This window comes from Aotus nancymaae, unplaced genomic scaffold, assembly GCF_030222135.1.
Source record: "Aotus nancymaae isolate 86718 unplaced genomic scaffold, 86718_ANA_hifiasm-v0.15.2.pri h1tg000036l, whole genome shotgun sequence".
Taxonomy (NCBI): domain Eukaryota; kingdom Metazoa; phylum Chordata; class Mammalia; order Primates; family Aotidae; genus Aotus; species Aotus nancymaae.
This window is the reverse complement of record NW_026988450.1, coordinates 49429900-49451765: the sequence shown is the minus strand read 5'-3', so window position 1 is coordinate 49451765 and position 21866 is coordinate 49429900. Positions and strand designations below refer to the sequence as shown.

Genomic DNA, 21866 nt, shown 5'->3' with positions numbered 1-21866 from the left:
TCAAAAAAAAAAAAAAGATTCAAACTGCTTTTGAAAAAAAAAATACAGGGTTATATTTTAGAATTAGAGCAGCCAGCCATTAGCGGCTATTCCTGATATGTCCATCTGGGGTCTACAGAAGATCTGCCTAGCAGCAAGCAACGATTAATTGTTGTTTATAGCACCTATAAAATTCCCTTTGCCTTTGAAGCCCCCATTTAGCTAAGGAGATGGGATGTGAATTTAGAATAGGACGTGAAAAGTGCAAAATGCTCCCGGACTCAGATCGGATAAACCTCTTCTAGGCTGGCTTTCTCTTTGGAAGCCACAAGTTTTGATGCTTTCCCTAATTCAGAGCAGGCTCTCCCAGAATCTCTGACTCAAAGCAGGCCAGGCCACCGTGCGGACCGCCCACCTGGAGGGGGCGCTCCGGGGCCGCGGCGCCAGGCCGCTCTGGCCCAGCGGGGACTCCGCCTGCCCCTGACTGGCCCCTCCCCTCCGCCCGTCACCGCCGCCGAGTAGTGGCTGCTGTCTCCGCTGCTCGTTCAAGTCGCAGGTACCTGACCTCGGGCCCGTGGGCAGCGCTAGGGCGAGAGCCACTTGATACCTCCCGCAACGTCCCTGTAGGACTGGAGATCCAGTAGGCCTGGCCAAGGGTCCTGAGGGGAGAGGGTGCCCTAGCTCCCCGCACCTCCGCGGCGACTGGAGGGAGCCGGGCCGAGGAAGCGAGCGCGGGTTGGTGAGGGCGTCTTCGCGGTCTGTGTGTTCCCGAGGGCCGGGAGAGGCCTGCGAGGGTTCTCGTTTGCGCTTGCGGGTTATGGCTGTGGTCCCGGGAGCCCCGGGGCGGCGCTGGCTCGCGGTTAATCTGGGGGCGAGCGCGGAAGCCCCGCCGCAGGTCCAGCTGCTCGGCCGGGACGAGACGGTGCTGTCGCGGCGTGGGCTTGGAGGAGCCCAGAGTCCAGGCGCCGGGACAAGCTGTTGGGGTATGAGTGAGCTGTCCAGAATGGCACATGGCACCGGGGTGCCCGTGTTAAAAGGCAGGATTTGCACACCTTCCACTTAGGGCTCAGGTAATCGCAAACTTCCTCTCTTAATTGACGTGCAGTGCTAAGAAGCAGATCGTTCTCTCTCAGGTTTTCCCAACAGTACCTCAAGAGAAAAACATTTGTTTTTTAAAACGTTCCACGGTATTCGGAATTGGCTACAGAACATCATAAAGTAAAAATATGCCATTGAATAGTAACAGTTCTCTTTAAAAAATGACAGTGGCACCTAGGAGGTTCTTAAAGAGCTGTAATATGAGTAGTGTGGGGATGATTTTTATGTTCTAGTAATAGCTGTTTTCTTTTCTTTCTTTTTTTTACATATGGAGTCTCGCTTCGTCGCCAGGCTGGAGTGCAATGGCGCCATCTCGGCTCACTGCAACCTCCGCCTCCCGGGTTCAAGCGATTCTTCTGCCTCAGCCTCCCGAGCAGCTGGGACTACAGGAGCCCACCACGCCCAGTTAAATTTTGTATTTTTAGTAGAGACGGGGATTTCACCATGTTGGCCAGGATGGTCTCGATCTCTTGACCTCATGATCTGCCCGCCTCGGCCTCCCAAAGTGCTGGGATTACAGGCATGAGCCACCGCACCCGGCCAGTAATAGCTATTTTCAGTGATTATTTTATGTCAGACATGGTGCCATTGCTTTTAATACCTGGCACCTTTATTTAATCCTTGAAGCAACCCTATCAGGTACCATTTCCATTATACAGATAAGGAAACTGAGCCGCCGAGAGTCTGACTTGTCCAATGTCAGACAGCTAGCAAAGGGTCGGCGAGATTTGGCCTCATGTCCCTTACTTCAGTATCCCTGCTTCTGTTATCTAGCCAAACATGTAGTGCTAAGAGTTTTGCTTATCAATTAGATTTGTAGCCTGAACTGATTTTTCTCTGGCTTAGTTTTCATGGCTATATGCAGAAGTCCTGTATGAAGCCCTTTTTAATTTAAAAAGAGTTTAATAAGAAAAATGTTAGCATATTAAGGACTATAGTGATAATAAAGTTAAACTTGGCCTGGGGTTCTCATTATGCCAGTACAATTTCGATTTGAAATAGAGATGGATTTATTTGATTGTTAACACACTTTATTACTTTTCTTCATTTTTTATGTTTCCATACCATTTTTAGTGAGTTCACTTGGCCTTTGCAATATTATGATAGCAGTACCAGAGGGAAATCGAAGATTTTTCGATGATAGTAAGTTAATATTTTACAGAATATAGGAAAGGCATTGGAGGCTGTGAAGTGATGAGGAATTTTTGGCAGATTATTTAGAACAAATTGTGTTACTTTGGAAAATAAAGGTTTTTCACAGTTCTTTGTCAGAAGGAGAAATTGTATTTCCCATTGTGGAAAGAAGTTGGGTTTTGTAGTCCCAGACTTCTTAACCTTGTCTGTTATAGATTTAAGAATTTGCATAATCAGCATTCACATAGCAAGCGTATGTTTAGTGCCTTCCATGGCCAGGCTCTGTTGTAAGCACTGGGGATATGCGAGTGAACAAAATGAAGTCCTTGTCTTCCAGGAGCTAACATGTCACTGGAAGAAGGTGGGGGTGGGAACAATAAACAACATTTGTGAAAGTTAACATATCTCCAGTCAGATGGTAGCAGTTGCTAAGAAGAAAAATGAAGTAGCAAAGGGGGATAGGAAGCACCAAGGAAGGGACAGGTGCAGTCTGGTGCCATGGAAAAGACTCGAGCAAAACTGAAGGCGTTGGGGACTGCCATGCAGCTGTCTAGGGAAAGAGCATACCAAGCAAGGGCAAAAATCCAGAACCCGTGAGTCTTGTTTTAGGAACAGCAAAGGGGCCAGTGGCTTTGAGCACCTGGAGGGAAGGAGGATGAGACAAGGTCAGAGAGCTAATGGACCCAGGTAAGGACTTTTGCTTTGACTCTGAGTGAGAAGGGAGGTGGTTGGAGGGTTTTGAGCAGAGGAGTGAGGGGATCTGGATTAAGGTTTTCAAAAGATCACTCCGGTTGCTGTGTTCAGAGTTGACTGTAAGGGCAAGGATGGAAACAGGGAGACCTGTTAGGTTGATGCAGTAATTGAAGCCAGAGAGAATGGTGGCTTAGACCAGGTGGGTAGTAAGAGAGGCAGTAAGAAGCCTTCGTATTTTGAGTTTCGCTGATAGGATTTGCTGATGGTTTGAATGTGCTTATGAGACAAAGGGTGGCGCATGACCCTGTGGCCTTTGTCCTGAGCTGTTGGAAGGCTTTTGTTACAGTGTACCGAGATGGAGAAGACTGAATGTGAAGGTAGGTGGAGCCAGTTTTAGTCAGGTTTCAGATGCCTGTTCAAGTGGGGTTATGGAGACTGGAGTTGAGGAGAAAGGTCCAGCTGGAAATAGAAATTTGGGAGTCACTAATGCAAGCTTGTCCAACCCAAATTTGTAAACGTTTTGAAAACATTATGAGATTATTTGCATTTTTGTTTTTAAGCTCATCAGCTGTTGTTAGTGTAACATATGTGTGGCCCAAGACGGTTCTTCCAGTGTGGCCCAGGAAAGCCAAAAGATTGGCCACCCCTGCACGGAAGGGTGGTATTTAAAGCCGTGAGCCTATGAGATCTAGTGTAAGGAAATGAGGATTGAGCCCTAGGGCTCTCCATGTTCAGAGATTGGAGAGATGCACAATTACAAAGGAGACTGCAGAGGAGAGGCTTTTGAAGGTAGGAGGAAAAAGAGGCGAGTATGGAGTACTGAAGGCCAAGTAAAGACTGTTTCAGGGAGAAAGTAGCCAGCTGTGTCACCTCCTGCTGATTGACAAGTCAAGTAAGATGGAGACTAGGAGATGACCATTGGATTTAGTAATAGGAAGGTCTTTGGTGACCTTGCAAGAGCACTTTCAGGAGACAGTGAGGAAGAAAACCTGGTTGGTGTGATTTCAAGAGACAACAGGAGGAAAGGAATAGGAGACTGCAAGTACGGGCAGCTCTTTGGAAGAGGTTAGCTGTACATTTTTTGTATGTCAGTTATTTGAAAGCAGTGTCGTAATTCCCATAGTAAATAACTTTTGTTTCTAATTTAAGCTACTGATTAATAGCTACTACACCTGGATTGTTTTATCAATGACTGGTGGAAATAAAATAGCTATACTACTGCTAATCCTAATAATAATGTATACTTTCTAAACCAAAAAAGCTCATCCCTTTTATGTACTGCATTTCAGAGCCTGTAAAAAGGCTTGGGTGGGCTGGGCGCAGTGGCTCATGCCTATAATCCCAACACTGTGGGAGGCTGAGACTGGAGGAGCTCTTGAGCTCATGAGTTCGAGACCAGCTTGGACAATATAGGGAGAGCTCTTCTCTACAAAAAATTTAAAAATTAGCTGGGTGTGGTAGCACACACCTAGGGTCCCAGCTACTTGGAAGGCTAAGGTGGAAACATCTCATGGGCCCGGGAGATTGAGGTCACAGTAAGCCATGATTGAGCCACTGCATAGTTTGAAAAGGTGGTAAGTGTATAAAAAGAATGCAATTTTTATCTTAAGGCATGAGTTCAGGTTCTTGTTTCTGCCCTCAGCAAGTTAATGTCCAAACCCAAATACAAAATAACCAAGGTATGCAGTAAAATACCAGATTTACACCATCCTGATTGGACAAATGTATCTTTTCCATAGCAAATACAGCATCTGTTGCATTGTAGATGTAAAATGATTAGAATATTTCAAAGTTTAGGGTTATGTCTACGGATTTTTAAAATCCATTAATTTTATCTAAAAGATGACAGGTCCTTTATACATTGAAATCTGTTTTTTTGTTTTTTTTAGCTGAGGAAAATATTAAGTTGGTGCCTTTTGTTTTGTTCTTGTGTTTTTCTCTAGGAATTTTTCATGGGTTGGCTCTCCTTTCTAGTTCTCTTAGCTGTCATTTCACACATTCTTTCTAATTCTTTTCTTTTGAATAGCTTCTTAAGTTAGACCCTTCCATCACTGATTTCCTTACTGCTTGCAATTTGGATTTTAAATTTTTATTGTGTTTTTATTTAACTCATAGTCTTTTTTGTAAAAGTCTCAGTCTTCTCTAATACTATTTTTTCCCCCACCCTGAGTTCTTAATTTTTCCTATGTCCCTGAGAGCACAGTGTTTTTCTGGATTTTTTTTTTCAGTTTCTTATTGTAAGTAATTCTCAATGGTGTGCTTTTCTTCTTTGCTTCTGGTGTAGAATTTTTTTCAGACTCCATGTTGACTTTCTTTTGTTTTTTATCCTTTAAAAATGAAAGCACTTTTGAGACTATAACCATAATATTGAATTTGTCATACTAGTACCATTCTACTAAACATTTTTTTCTAGATTTCCTATAAGGAAAATAGAGAATTGGGTTTTGTCTAGGCATTCTATAAAAGACACTATTGTGATGTTTGTAAAAGATTTCTATTTAAAATAACTTTCATTATTATTTTTTTTTTTTTTTGGAGATAGAGCCTCACTCTCTTGCCCAGGCTGGAATGTAGTGGCACAATCTCAGCTCACTGCAACCTCTGCCTCCCAGGTTCAAACGATTCTCCTGCCTCAGCCCAGTGAGTAGCTGAGACCACAGATGCATGCCACCAGACGTGGCCAATTTTATTTTTAGTGGAGATGGTGTTTCACCATGTTGGCCAGGCTGGTCTTGAACCTGACCTCAAGTGATCTGCCTCAGCCTCTCAAAGTGCTGAGATTACAGGCATGAACCACTGCGCCCAGCTAAGTACTTTTTTTTTCTTTGTGTTTTTTTGAGACGGGGTTTGGCTCTGTTGTCCAGGCTGGAGTGCAGTGGCACAATCATGGTTGAATACACCCTACACCTCTTGGGTTCATGTGATCCTCCTGCCTCAGCCTTGAGTAGCTGGGACAATAGGCACGCACCACCACGCAAAGTTTTTTAAAAATTGTTTTGTACAGATGGGCTTTTACTATGTTGCCCAGGCTGCTCTCGAATTTCTGGGCTCAAGTGATCTTCTTTCTTCAGATTCCCAAAAGTGCTGGGACTACAGGTGTGAGTCACTCCACCCAGCCAAGTACTTTGTAAAATTGAACTGGTAAACAGACATTAGAATTACCAATGTAAACTTTAAAACCAAAATCAGTTACAAAGGAATCATTATTTTCCAAATTAGATACTTTTTTTTAAGTGCTATTCAGGTTTTCTGAAGCTTCCCTTTGTTAACAAGGATAGAACTCCACCAAATTGGTGTTTAGAAACCTTAAATAACTTGCCAGTACACTGTTAGAGAAAGAATTCCAAGACCAAAACATGTTGAATAAACAGGAGGTATACACTAATTCGATTTACAAATTGACAGTTTTCCTGTCTCTAGCTCTCTCTCATGGTGCTTTAAACACACATATGCCATAGAAATCCTATCCAATAAGTGGTATTTTTAATAAATTTCTAAATACAATCAATTAAAAGATTTGTGCACATTATTATTTAGGTACGGTGCCTAGTAAATCAGAAACAAATGCAAGAGCAGAAATGGTTTATTTAGCTGCCTTTCCATATTGGGTTTTTATGACGTGAGATACTCTGCTGTATTTTATTTTTTAAGCTAAACATATTAAAGCTAGCCAAATAACCTATATTTTCTTTAATTACATTATGATGCCTTTTTTTGTTAGCCTAAGTTTTGTTTTGTTTTGTTTTTTGTTTGTTCGTTTGTTTGTTTTTGAGGTGGTGTTTTGCTCTGTCTCCCAGGCTAAAATGCAGTGGTGCAACCTCAGCTCATTACATCCTCATCTCCTGGGTTGAAGCGATTCTCCTCTCTCAGCCTCCTGAGTAGCTGTGACTATAGGCACATGCCACCATACCCAGCTAATTTTTGTATTTTTAGTGGAGATGAGGTTTCACCATGTTGCCCAGGCTGGTCTCAGACTCCTGACCTCAAGTGATCTGCCTCAGCTTCCCAAAGTGCTGGAATTACAGGCATGAGCACCGTTCCAGGCCCGCTTAAGTTTAATTAAAAAAAAAAAAATGTTCTGAATGTGACTTTGTTTAAACAGTTTATATAGACATTTTAACTTTGGTGGCAGTTTTATCAGTCAGTTTTTTCTGGTAGCCCAGCAGTCCTGCTACTTTAATTTAAATCTGCCTCTCTGCCTTAGGAGAGCCTCAGTCTTTTGTCTGTATTTTACCCATTGACTGTTAATGCTGATTTTTTTTTTTTAAACACACCCAAAACTGTGGATTGCTTATAAAAGAGTTTTTCCATAATAGGCTTATTTTTATTTCACTTGTTTATTCAGAATATCTTTTTAACTTGTTCTTCAGGTTATCTCCTCAATCAGTTCCTAGAATTTACCCAGCCCTCAGTCAGTGTTCAAGCTCCTATGCTGAACCTGAGATTTCTTAGGCGTTAATTCAACTCCATCTCAAAGAGAGTTAAGTATCAATGGACTTCACCCTTCCTTTGACCTTTGTCTTTTGCTGAAACACGTACCACAAACAATATTTTTTTTTCCTTTTTAGGAAGCAATAACAGAAGCATGTGAGTGAAAATCAAATAGTAATGACCACTTCAGATTCTGTGTCATTTATATTTTGTTCTAAGTAACAGAAAACCTAATTCAAACTGTCTTAAAAAGATACTTTATTGATACCTATAATATGAAAAGCTCAAGGCTTGGCCCTGTTTATCTGTTCTGCCTCACACTGTACACTTGCTTTCTATGAAATATATATCAGAATGACAAAAGCAATTTTAGATGTCTCATTTACTCATCATATTTTTAGAAAAATAAAGTGAATGTATTTCTCTGGCATTCCAAGCAGAGTTTTATTGGACTGGTCACTTGTTCACCTTTAAATAAACCTCTATAGCTAGGGGAATGTGGTATGTTACATGGTAAATAGTAAAGACTGACCCCTTCAAAGCATATGAGCAGTGAAAAGTGATAGAGTTGGATACCAATGGAACAGGTAGGAATGGAGTCTAGTTAGGCAGTGGACATCTGAGGGAATTAAAAACACATAGTTGGTTTTCAGTCAAAATAATATATTCATGTTTGGGCACATGGCAATAATTGATGTTAAAATAAAAAAGCTCCACAGTATAGTCAGAATAGTAACCATCTCTGTAGAGTACAAGCACAAAGTAATGAGTGAGGCTATAGGTGGTTTGGAATTGGCCAAAATAGAAATCATGAAATATCTAATCTCAGACCAAAAAAAATTAAATTAGAATTTGATAATGGAAAGATAGCCAGAAAATCACTGAATACTTAGAGATTAAATAACACATTTGTAAATAACATAAGTCAAAGAAGAAATCTCTAGAGAAATGAATAAATATTTTGAACTAAATGAAAGTGAAAACATAGCCTGACATTTGTGGGATATAGCAAAAGCAGTGCTTAGAGGAGGAAAATTTAAAGCATTGAATGCATGTATTAGAAAAGAAAGATCCAAAATCAATCATCTAAAGCTTCCACCTTATGAAATTAGAAAAAGAAGAGCAAATTAAACCCAAAGTAAGTAGAAGAAAAGAAATAAGAATTAGAGCAGAAATTAATAAAATTGAAAATGATAAATCAATAGAGAAAATCAGTGAAACCAAAAGCTTGTTCTTTTAAAAGATCAATAAAATCAATAAGCCTCTAGCCAGACTAAGAAAAGAGAGGACATATATTGCTAATATCAGAAATGAGAGAGGACATCACTAGAGAGCCCATGGACATTAAAAGGTTAATAAAGGAGTACTATGAACAACTCTCTGCCCACAAATTTGATAACCTAGATGAAATTCAATTCTTTGTAAAGCACAATCTACCAAAATTCGCACAAAAAGAAATAAACCATCTGAATAGGCCTGTATTCATTAGAGAAATTTAATAAAAAAATCCATAACCTGGTAAGTACTAGAGCCCAGAAAGAAAATAACAAAATTAAAAAAAAAAAATCTATAACCTAAAACAGGATCAGGCCCAGGTGGGTTCACTGGTGAATTCTGCCAGACATTGTTTAAATTTTCTCCATTTTGATATGGTTTCTTTTAAAATGTTTCACTTTAGTCTTTTCCTAATTTATATTAGAATGACAATGTATGTTTAACACTTGTATTTTTATAAATTTATGGGTTTTTAATGTTCTGGAATGTTACTAATTTTTTACTTCAAATGTGTTGCACATTTAACTTCTTCAAACATTCCAAGCTGGGCACAGTGGCTCACACCTGTAGTCCTAGCACTTTGGGAGACCAAAGCAGGAGGATCGCTTGAGCCCAGGAGTTTGAGGCCAGCCTGGGCAGCATAGTGAGACCCTATCTCTTAAAAAAAAAATAACCAGTATTCATGCTAGTGTTCCCATGTTATATAAGTGTGAAATACTCAAACTATTATTTTGCTTTCCAGTTGCTATTGCATTTCTTTTTTTTTTTTTTTTATTTCTGGGTAGATTTAAAAAAATTTTTTTAATTAAAAAAATTTCTTATTTCTAAAAATTTTTGTGTATACATAGTTGGTGTATATCATATTGCATTTCTATCTAATATGTACCTGCTTATGGAAGGAGCCAACAAATGTTTCTAAATATTCCTATTTCTTGGACCTTAAAAGATGTTCAAGAAGTAGTCATATGAACATGATTGCTTTTTAAATGTGATATCAGTTCTATTGGTACCCCTTTTGGCCATACATTTTTAGTTTATATTTTTTGGCCACCATCAGTGAATGCCTTCACTTTCATTGTCATTATTTAAGCATTTACACTGACTTCAAGACTCTACTGAAAGACTTGTTTGAATGCATACTTTACTTTTGGACCTTACATTCTCTTAACAGAAAAGATACAGATTGAGCACTTATTGTGTAATAGATAATGCGAAATACTGTGGATAGTGTGGAACAAGACAAACTCATGTCTTCAAAGTTTACTTTCAAATTGGGGAGATGTACAATACATGAATAAGCACATAAATAAGAAAATTATAGATCATGATGAGAATACCAACAAAGTAAGCAGGGTGATGTGAAAAGTAACATGGGGAGAAGTAGGTGACATTTGAACTGAGACCTGAGTGATGAGAATGAGCCAGCCATTCTCCATCCAGGTGAAGCACATACCAGCAGAAAGAAAAGTAAGTGCACCCTTGAGGCAGGAAGGAGCTTCAGGGAATGTAAAGGAGGCAAGTAGGGGTGGAGTATAGAAAACAAGAAGGGGAAATGGTTAAAGATGAAATTGGAGGGGTAGGCAGGAACAAAATCATCAAAATTATTCCCAATTTCCTTAGTATTTGCTACAGAACAAATAACAAAATATTAAATGGTTTTGAGATTGAGAATAAGAATTAGAAGGAAAGTAAGGTTTGTAGTTTCTAGCAATCAGTTTTAATTGACAGTGTTTGAACAAAAACACCTGCTTATTGAAGACATTTCCTGGAAAGCAGCAAATCTGGAAGAGCTATGTGGCTATTAAATCTTAAGATCCATAGTCATTGACCATTCTTTCCCATGTTAGTCACAATGGGCAGGTCTCTGGGCAGTTTGTGAAAACAGCTCCATGGGAAACTGATATAGGAACTTGTCATCCTCTATTCCCAGTTCTGAAAGATTATGCAGAATTCTCTGAGTACACACATGTAAACTGAGCTAACTCACAGACTCGCCATTTTAATAGGAGAGGCTGTGTGTAGAGGCTAGGGATCAGTCAGAAAGAGAATTGCTGTAATTCATTGTGTTCTGCTTGGAATTATGCTCTACTGAAGAAGTTATCAGGACTGCTGATTGAGCTCTGCTTTAGAATATTGGTGTCTTCCACTTCTTGCCCCACCCCTTCCTAATTAGCAGCATGAGGAAAGTGCTAGCCAGAAATTATAGCTTCTGCCTATAATCCTTTATTTATCTCTGTCCTCATAAACTGGGCTAGAAAATCTGGGGGCAGGGAATCCCTGTTTTTCTTTCGTGAACCTGGAGCCATTTCTAAGCATGTACTTCCTACTTTCTTTTCAAAAAAGATGCCTTCCCCAAATAGGTTACCCCCAGTCCAGGAAAAGAGCCACAGATTCCCTTTAAAGCCTCATACACTCCTCAACTCCCTTAAATATAAGACTGTTTATTTCCTTGCTACCAAAGGTCTCAGCATTAAATTAACATTTCCAGTGGAGAGAGAAGAAATACATCTAATACCCCACATATGAGTCATCTACTCCATTGTTTCGTGTCTGTTCTACAAACATTTCTCAGTCATTTCGTGTCTATTCTACAAACATGCCATTTAAAAAATACTGTTTAGCTAAGTCATCTCCTTAGTCTGCTGTCTGGTTGTCTTTTGTTGTATATCCTTCTTATTTATGAGTTCCCCTGGAGGTCGGAGTGAGTAAGGTGGGATGTGGGTCTAATAAGGATACATAAGGAATTCTGAATTTTAAAGGTTTACCTAGGCCTTAAATGTACATATGCAAGTGTAGACTAGAGTGATTTTCATAGCTTCACACACAATCAGACCTCACCTTAAGAGAAGTCCACTAGATCCTCTGGGGTTTTATAGCATAGGGAGGAGGGCCCTTGTCCACTCACTGTAACTATGTGTTTTGTGTGAAGGACGCAGTACATGCTTGTGCCCATCTAGCACATAATCTAGAGCTTGGAAAGGAACAAATTACAATAGAATTGTGAAAAATAAACTATTATGTTGAAGATGATATACAGTGATACATTGCTTAATGACAGGTACACACATTCTGAGAAATGCACCATTAGATGATTTCATTGTTGTGTAAACATTGTAGACTACTTACTACACAAACCTAGATAGCAGAGCCTACTGCACACCCAGGCCATATGGTATGGCCTGTTGTTCTTAGGCTAGAAACCTATATAGCATGTTACTATACTGAAGACTGTAGGCAGTTTTAACACTGTGGTAAATATTCATGTATCTAAACATAGAAAAGTTACAGTAAGAATACTGTATTCTGATCTTATGGGATCATCTTCATATATGCATCGTTGACCAAAATGTGCTTATGCAGTGCATGACTGCATTTTATATTTTGACAGTGAATCATGAATAGGACTAGAACCTGTGGGGATGAGGGGTAGCGTGTAAAGCAGCAAAGTTACAGCCTTTCTGGTCTCAGTGTCCTTCTTTGTAAAATTGTGAGATTGAGTTAAATGATGTTGGATGGCCCTTCCAGCTCTAGAATTTTATGGAAATACAGTCATGTATAGCATGGGCATGTAGTAGGCTACATCCTCTAGATTTATGTAAGAACCTAAGGACATCCTGTGATGTTCACATAACAGTGAAAGCACCTGACGATGCAGTTCTCAGAACATATCCCCATCGTTAAGTGACACACGACTACTACACTTCAGCTTCTTGTAAGAATACAATCTCATACCTTCAAACTTATCTAGGGTGAAGTCTGGTTTAAATTTTGCAGACTATTTAGAAAATAAGGAATATTTTGCAAGAACTGCAATTCTTATATTTTGAAACAACACAATAAATGAATAAGTTGGAATGCCATTTAAGTAGCACTTTATATAAAGTCCGCTAAGGTGGGTTTAATGAGGTTTAGATTTCTGGATAGGCCTGTAATCATATGTTTGCTTTTAATTTTCTTGATAAACTTTTTTTAAAAGGAAAATTGAACTTCATCCCAACTTTGGATTTTACAAATTCACAGTTAGAATTATGGTAAATAACTGCAAAATGGCACAGAGAAACTTCAGAGGTACAGTCTTCTCATCGCCTTATGCCGTACTAGATGCTGAAGTTGAACTTGAAGCCTACGCAGGCCACAAGGTGGCACCCTTAGGCTATATAAATAAAGTGCTGTTGCAACTAGGAAAAACAGTTTTAAAGAATCAAATAACTATTATGTAATGGTAGATTATAAACTGGAAACCTACTGAGGAGGAAGTCCCTTGCTAAGTATTTTAAACATGGTAAAATTACATAGTAGAGAATTACATTCTATGATTTTAATATCTTAGAATGAAATAAAATATCCAAAATAACCACTGTTCTTTTTGTGAACAATTAATTTTGATTTGTCTTAAGCCAGTACCTTTGCTAAAAGTTGAGTTGTAACTAAACTTTAATAATGCAAACAAATAATAGTTAATCAATATAAATATTGCCAGAAATACATTGGAAATCTTTGTTTGGTGTTTTTTGATGTCCTGATGGAGAAAGAAAAATCTAGGTGTTTTCTTGTTATCCCAACCAGTAAGAAGTACTTGAGAATAATTAGTGTAAGAATTTAGTCACCTGTGAAGTAGAAGACTTTTCCAAAAATATTTTATTGTATTTTCCCACACTTTACAAAGCTTACTTTGTATGAGATGATTACAAAGAGTTAATTTGGCTTATGTGTACTAGACTATTTTCTATAAAGTAAAAGACATTTCCAGGTATTGTTTCTAAAGTTTAAGAAGTTCACTTTGAATGAAATGATTGTAAAGAGTTATATGGAATGTGCACACTAAACTAATGTTCTCCCTTATGTTACGTTTGATGAATTCATTAAACAAAAACTTTTATGAAACTTAGTGACTTTTTTTTTTACTCATGAAATGAGTATAATGATAGTATGCATGTACCTTGTAGGGTTTCTATGAGGATTAAGTGAGTTATTACAGGAGAAACACTTAGAACTGTGCCTGCAATGTAACTTAATAAATGTAGAATATTGTGTATCTCAACTGTTGCCCAGCAATTATTTGCATAGTAATAGCAGACATAACAAGAAATTTTTTTTCTGTTTTCATTAAGCTTAGTTCCAGAAGAACATCTACTAAGTAATATCTGACTAACTGAATTTTAATTATTATATGAACTTAACACAGTGAACTGGCCTTTTTGTTTTTGTTTTTGTACAGACAGGGTCTCACCTTGTGGTCCAGGCTAGTCTCGAACTCCTGGGCTCAAGCAATCCTCCCACCTCCGCCTCCTAAACACTGGGATTATAGATGTGAGCCACTGCGCCTGGCTAGGGGCCTTCTTTAAGTATCATTCTGTAATTCACATACTTCAAATTAACCTCACCTTTACTGCATTAATAGTTTTAATTATGAAATTATTGATAGCTTTGTATTGAAGACATCACAGAATTAAGAATTTTAGATACAACCACGTTAGATTAAAATGTTGGAAATACCACAAAATGTGTGTTTTCTGCAAAGTTGGATATAAAATAAAAATGTACCTGTTTGTGGTAGATCCACATCTGCCTAAAAGTTGCTCCAAAAATTTTAACTTCTGTTATTTTTGAGCCTTGGAAATAAAAATCAGAAGGTTCTGCATATAAATTTCTTACTTCTAATGTTCTTCATAGTACTGGGATATCCTAAAGGGATAGTGTTCTTAGTTCCTTCTTTTATTTTCTTCTTACAGAAAAAGAGTAACCCTTTTCCTTTTTTAAATGATCCAAGTAAATATTCACATATATTGTCTTTATTTAGGACAGATCACTGAAAGGTTAAAAATTGGGGTCCTAGCCATGTGATCAGTGAGAATTTACTTCCTAGGCCCTTCCAATATAATTTTCCAAAAAATAGAGAAATAAGGATCTTAAGTCCAGCCTAGTTGAAGATGAACCATAAAAGAATCTTAGAAGTTTTGCAGTGAGCAAAGAAAGCATTGCATCAAGATTCACCAGTCAGGGACTGGTTCCACAGCCATACATTAGACAGCTTTCATCTGCATCACAAAATTCTGTTTACATTTTGATTAGCCAAAAATGAATCTATGTAATAGGAAAAATACAGGATAAATTCTTGTTCAATGTACTAAGGAATTCAATAAAATTGTGGTACCTTAAATAGAATACAGTCATCTCTTAGTATCCCTGGGGGATGGGTTTCAGGACCTCATGCAGATACCAAAATTTTCAGATGCTCAAGTCCTTGGTGCAGAATGATATAGCATTTGCATATAACCTATGCACATCTTTCCATATACTTTAAATCATCTCTAGGTTACTTACAATACCTAATATACAATGTAACTGCTACATAAGTAGTTGTTACATTGTATTGTTTAGGGAATAATGACAAGAAAGAAAGTCTGTACGTGTGTATACATATTCAGTATAGATTTCCGTTTTTCCCCAAATATTTTTGATTCATGGTAGGTTGAATTGTGAATTTGATTCATGGTTGTGTGCAATTTTTATTTTCTTCTCTTTTTTCATATTTATTTTCTAAAAATTCTTACAATGCACTGCAGAACTAGTCATAAGAAAAAAATATCACTTTAAAATCCTGTAACAATGGACTTAATTGAGTGTATATTCAGGAAAGAATTATTGGATTTTCCTATGTCTGGACTTCCAAGAAAAATTAATGTACCAGGCATCGCAGTCAGCCAGTATATTTAGACAAATCAGACCCATTTCTTGCCTTCTAGAACATATTCTGGCAGGAATTTTAGAACAATTGTGAAAAAGCAAAAAAGTTTTATCTGAACAGTTTTCTTCTGGTTATCTTGACAACTTTCAGCAGCTTCATGGCACATTGGAAATATATAAACTAAATATGAAGCCCCACCCTGCCACTTAAAGCAGTATGGTCCTAGACTCATTAATGTCTGTGAGCCTTGGGAATTAAGATTACTCTATTAGAGAAATAGTTGCTATTTAAATAGCTGCTGAAGATAAGCAGACTGAAGAAATATATTGTTAATGTTTTGGGAATGATTTGAAATTCTTAAAATTCTTAGTTGCTCACAGCTAAATTTCTTTTCAGCATGGCTTTTTTCCTTGCCCAATATCTTTGGATTTTTGCAGAGCTCAGGTTTTAAGAACAGTAATTTTAAAGTACTAGCAGTTAGGATTTAATGACTTCATTGGAAATTTTTGTTTTATAGTTCTCCGAGATTATATTTTGAAACAGCTATATTCTCTTAAAAGGATAAGAATAACCAAGTGATAAAATCTAAATTTGGGGGTTTCATTTACTGTGTATCATTCATTTTTTCAGTTTTAGTCCTTTTCTTTGACATTAGAAAATGGCAAAGGCAATAAGATCTGATAGACTGTCTTTCCAGCTGTGCCGTTGTCTCCTTGCATTTTGCTGAAATGTCTGGTGCTTTGATCTCTGACCAAAATTACTGGTGTAGGCATAATGTAGTCAGTTCATTTGAAGCAAGAATGTGGTACTTAGTCTTGCTTTTCCAAATGGCCTTTCCAAATAAAAAATCAGTGTATTATGTATTCTTGTTGATATTGGATATAGAACAATTTTTAGTTATTTTATTGTAAGTATATATTAATAGAACATATTCTCCCCATTAATCCTTAACCATTAAGAATACTATTATATCTTAAAGTTTTATAGATTGACCTAAGATTGTGGATCCAGAATTTGAGATATAAAAGAAAATTAGGCATGACTTTTCATCAAGTCAGTGAATCACAAGCTTCCATCAAAACCTTTTTATTGTTGGGGTTGAGACAAATGCACTGGTTGACATAAGAAGCTCTTGTTGAGATCTAAGTGACCACGTTATCTCAAAGAATGAATGACTCCATCCTCATCAAGTCTTTCAGGCAGTGCCACAGAGCACAGAGAGGAGTCTTAATGTCAGGCTGCATCAGCCCTCTAAAACCTGACCCCCAAAGTTCTGCTTTTAACAATCCCAGCTCCTCTGCCTCTGAACCAGTCAGTGGACACTGTTCCTTATGGACACTGTTCCTTGGGAACCATGGCCCTGGTCAGCAACCGGCGTGCTTTCTGGGGCGTGGTTATTCCGCTATTGACTGTTCTCGCACTAGACTGTGGTTTTTCCTCTGGTTTTCTTGACAACTTTCAGCAGCACATGGCACATTGGAAACATATAAACTAAATATGAAGCCCCACCCTGCCACTTAAAGCACTATGGTTGAAGGAACCAGTTCTTTTATTTTTCTTTCCTGAAGGTCTTTACTCCCCACTAGATGTCACCCCACTAGCAGAAGCTGCTCTATTAGCAGGGGATCAGTGCTCTACGCAGGCTTTCTGTGCAAGCTGCTCTACGGTGGAGGACGGTCTCCCCAGAGCTGTGCCTAACCTGAAAAGGATAATAACTTATTTTTTGAGTGCTAAGTCATACAGCTAGTAAGTAGCTGAGCTGGGGTTCAAACCCAGGTAGTCCAGCTCCATACACATTCCAGGTGGACTAACCAAGTTCTTATAGCATCTGACAAGAAGAAAATTGTCTCTCTATGGTATGCTCCTAAGAGTAGTGCCTTTCAGGAGAGTCAGACTATCACATATCTCTCCCCCCTACTTTTTCCACCTCTAAAAGCAGGCTTCATTATGTTTACTTAGGTTTCACATCCATTCACAGGGGAACAGACTCAGTCCTCAGTGAATCTTGAAAGATTACTGGTTCATTATTCACACTTTGATTAGTGCCTCTAATTCTGTTTGTAGAATGGTTCTTACTAAACACTCCCTTTGGTAAATACCAGTACATCCACCTGTGCCCTTGCAAATGCTTGGTTCTACAAGTTCTTAAATAACCTGATACCTAGGCAAATGACTCCAAAGATGATCTTGAATGGGGAAAATAGACACCTTCATGGTCGGCAGTCTTTTAGTCAGAATATTTAGGCCTTCGTAGACTCACTGGTTGCTCTCTCTCCTGATCATTATCCCAGAGAAATGAAGATTTACATTCACATACAAAGAAGTGTTTGTAGAAGCTTTAATAATGGCCAAAACCTAGAGTCTGGTGATTAAGGTCTAATTGAGGTCTTGGAAGTTTTCTTGGCAGGTTTCTAGTAATTTAGTCTAATGAATTTTTTTAATATTAATATGAAATCACACAAATCTGTAATTTGTTCAAGTGTATTTTCTTATGGGCCATTGTCATATCAAAAGAAAATGACAGGCCAGGTGCAGTGGCTCACACTTGTAATCTCAGCACTTTGGAAGGCCAAGGTGGGTGGATCACCTGAGGTCAGGAGTTCAAGACCTGCCTAGCCAACATGGCGAAACCCCGTCTCTACTAAAAATACAAAAATTAGCCGGGCATGGTGGAACACGCCTATAGTCCCATCTACTGGGGAGGCCGAGGCAGGAGAGTCACTTGAACCCGGGAGGTGGAGGTTGCAGTGAGCCGAGATCGTACCACAGCACCCCAGCATGGGTGACAGAGTAAGACTCTGTCTCAAAAAAAGAAAAAAAGAAGAAAAGAAAAGAAAGAAAAAGAAAATAGCAGAAGCATTGTCTTTCTTGTGGATTTAAGAGAACATTAGGATTATGTGGGGGCATAACCATATGAACTATAAAATTCTATCTCCAGATGAACAACAAAATTTATTCTTTTTCTATAATGTGAACTCTACTGCCACATTCAGAATAACCCACTTGCACCATTTTAATTAACACTGAAAATGGAAGCCAAATCATACATTAGAGACAGACTGTACTCATTAAAAACTCAGCTGTAGTGGTCAGGACAAGAGAAGAAAATACTAGGCTTTGGGTAAATACAGAGTATTTGTCTAAGGAAATCAAATTAAGTGGCTCCATGATATGAAGTTTGTCTAAACTGATACTGTAGTATCACAAAAGTAGGAAATGAGGAGCAGAGGTATTTTGTGTATCACCATGTCTTCATGGCATTTACTGACAGTGGTTCTCACGTACAGTTTGTCAGCCATTGTCATCAGTGCCAGCCTAGCACCGATAGCCCTTATGACACCACCTAACTTACGTATTGTAAATGGAGCTTCGTAAAAGACCATTATTTCCCTTTATAAATTTGTTCACGGGAATTTGATAATGGTGAGCATGGATGACCAGTAAAAAGTTAACCTGTATTTCAACCTGACCAGGAATGTGGGATTTGGACTTGATAGCATGGTATCTGGCACTTTTTAGGCACACAGTAGTTTGTTTTATGAACGAATATTGCTATTTTTGTGCTCCTTACTGCCTGCCCATGACCCTGCTTCCACAGTCCCTCCACAGAAGAGTCCAGTGGGCAGACAGGGTGCCCTCGTAGTCTCTCTCAGTGCAGAGGGGTGCAGCCTGGGTGGGGCAGCACCACAGTTCAGGGGAAGCAGGGTCAGGCGACGTAAAGAAGATCACAGATAGATTTGGGCCACATTTGCTTTCACACTGAAGAGACAGGGAAGGGAGCAGATTTAAAGAGATTTAAGTAACAGCGTTCAAGGTAGATTAGAAATATTTTTTCTTAAATGCATCCTGATGGTTTAAATGTAAGTATTAGCTTTTTAAACTTTTATTTTTTTCCTATTATGAATAGTATTTCATTTCTAAAAATGCTTTTGTCGAATAATCTGGGATCTAGCCTCCATTTATAGTGTGAAAAATAGGCATTCTGAATTCCAAGTAATGACTGAGAATGAATTTTTGGAGCCTAATTTGTTTTTAACTGATGGCACATGACTTGATTGTTATTCTTTATCTTTCTGTCTTGCTTTCTTGTTTGTGGTCCACAGAGCAGCTTCTATTAAGCCCTTCTTTGCTTCCTTTTCACTACTTCGTTTCTTGTCGGGTATTTTTCTGGCCTCACAAGTTGATGCCTCACCTACAGGTTTTCTAGAGAATTTCTACAGGCTCGGTAACCTGTCTGTATTTAATAGAACAGTGAGTTCTTTTTCTCACCATACTTTTATTATAACTGAATTTTCTATTTATTGCAGATCCTTGCCAGCACATTACAGAATATTTTTGTTGAACCTTCTTGAGAATTCAGTGAAACTGCTGAGTGACCACTGAACGAAAGATCTAATCTTAAGGCTTACGTGAGTATTTACGACTGTGGACTTCCTCACATGATGTGAAGCCTTCGTTGAACTGCTTTAGGGCAGATTCAGTTCTGTGATCAAGATGAAAAATATCTATCATTGGGCTTATTAAATGTGGAAATAAGTTTAGCAGTTGCTCAGGGACACAGAGAAACTAACAAAATACACACTTATTTTCACCTAACAAATAGACACAGAGACTCTTTATTTCTTGCTGAGCCAACATTCTGAAGAATCCTGGTCTACAAACTATGAGAATTCTTAACTGTGTTTGAATCAAAAACACCAAGTAGATATTTAAAATTATCTATTCTTACAAAATTTAACCAAAACACATGACCTTTTGAAAAGCATTTGATATATGGCATTTCATTTTTAAAAAGGTTTATGATAGCTTTTCCTTTTTTTTGATTCAATACTGTGCAAGTTTGTCCAACCTGCAGCCCAGAACAGCTTTGCATGCGGCTCAACACAAATTCATAAGCTTTTAAAAAACATTATGAGATTTTTTTTTTTTTTGCAGTTTTTTAAAGCTTATCAGCTGTCATTAGTGCATTTTATGTGTGGCCCAAGATAATTCTTCTTCCAATGTGACCCAGGGAAATCAAAAGATTGGACACCCTTGCTGTAAGGGAAGAATATTTAGATTACCATCACAAAAGAATTCTTGACTATTTTATTGAGTAAATTATTCTCATTGAGTTTTTTTGTTTGTTGGTTTGGTTTGGTTTCTTGAGACAGGGTCTAACTCTGACACCCAGGCTGGAGTGCAGTGGCTCGATCACAGCTTACCGTTACCTTGACCTCCCAGGCTCAAGTGATTCTCTCACCTCAGCATCCCGAATACGTGGGACCAAAGCGTACGCCACCATGCCTGGCTAATTTTTAAATTTTTTTAATAGAGACAGGGTCTTGCTATGTTACCCAGGCTAGTTTCAAACTCCTGGGCTTCAAGCTATCCTCCCATCTTAGCCTTCAAAGTGCAGGAATTACAGGTGTGAGCTACTGTGCCTGGCCAGATTTTTAAAAAGTCAACATATGTATCATAATCTAAAGTTTATTTTGATTTTTTAACCTCTGTAGTTTTTAATCATAAACAGATTATTTTTTTCTTATTTGAAATTATTCTTAACAGCCCCTTCTCACCTTTCATTTTATTTCCAGTGAGTCATTAAGTTGTGCTAATCCTATCTTCTCTATTCCTCTCCAGTATACCTCCTTCTGCCTGCTACTGCCTTAGGTTAGGTTTTCATTTCTTGCCTAGATAGCTGCAATGACCTAATGATTGATCTCCCTGCCTCCGGTCATTTTTTCTCCAATCTAACCCCTCCATATTGCTACCCAAGTAATCTTTCTGAAAGACTAATAAGACCAGACTGTGCCATTTCTTTGACTTAAAATACTTCACTCCACAGCTTCTGTACAGCAAAAGAAACAATCATTAGAGTGAATAGGCAACCAACAGAATGGGAAAAAATTTTTGCAATCTACCCATCTGACAAAGGGTTAATACCCAGAATCTACAAAGAACTAAAACAGATTTACAAGAAAAAAACAAACAAACCCATTCAAAAGTGGGTGAAGGACATGAACAGACACTTTTCAAAAGAAGACATATATGATGCCAACAAACATATGAAAAAATGCTCATCATCACTGGCCATTAGAGAAATGCAAATCAAAACCACATTGAGATACCATCTCACGTCAGTTAGAATGACGATCATTAAAAAATCTGGAGACAACAGATGCTGGAGAGGATGTGGAGAAATAGGAACACTTTTACCCTGTTGGTGGGAGTGTAAATTAGTTCAACCATTGTGGTAGACAGTGTGGCAGTTCCTCAAGGATCTAGAAATAGAAACTCCGTTTGACCCAGCAATCCCATTACTGGGTATACATCCAAAGGATTATAAATCGTTCTATTATAAAGACACATGTACACGTATGTTCACTGCGGCACTGTGTACAATAGCAAAGACCTGGAACCAACCCAAATGCCCATCGATGTTAGACTGGACAAGGAAAATGTGGCACATATACACCATGGAATACTATGCAGCCATAAAAAACAATGAGTTTGTGTCCTTTATAGGGACATGGATGAATCTGGAAATCATCATTCTCAGCAGACTGACACAAGAACAGAAAATCAA

At 38.4% G+C, this 21866-nt stretch overlaps 1 protein-coding gene across 3 annotated transcripts in view; it reads left to right on the top strand.

Moving 5' to 3' along the window:
- Nucleotides 1–466: 466 nt before the first annotated feature.
- Nucleotides 467–21866, top strand: part of ANKRD46 (ankyrin repeat domain 46) — a 32546-nt gene continuing 11146 nt past the window's right edge. The window contains exons 1-2 of one of the 3 annotated variants that reach the window (XM_012455840.2): nt 467–535; nt 19606–19707. The gene's annotated coding sequence lies outside the window, so the exon portion shown is untranslated. Of the gene's footprint in view, nt 536–697; nt 715–1032; nt 1050–19605; nt 19708–21866 lie in introns of those variants that run through there. The other 2 variants (XM_012455841.3, XM_064384455.1) reach the window with 2 other exon arrangements.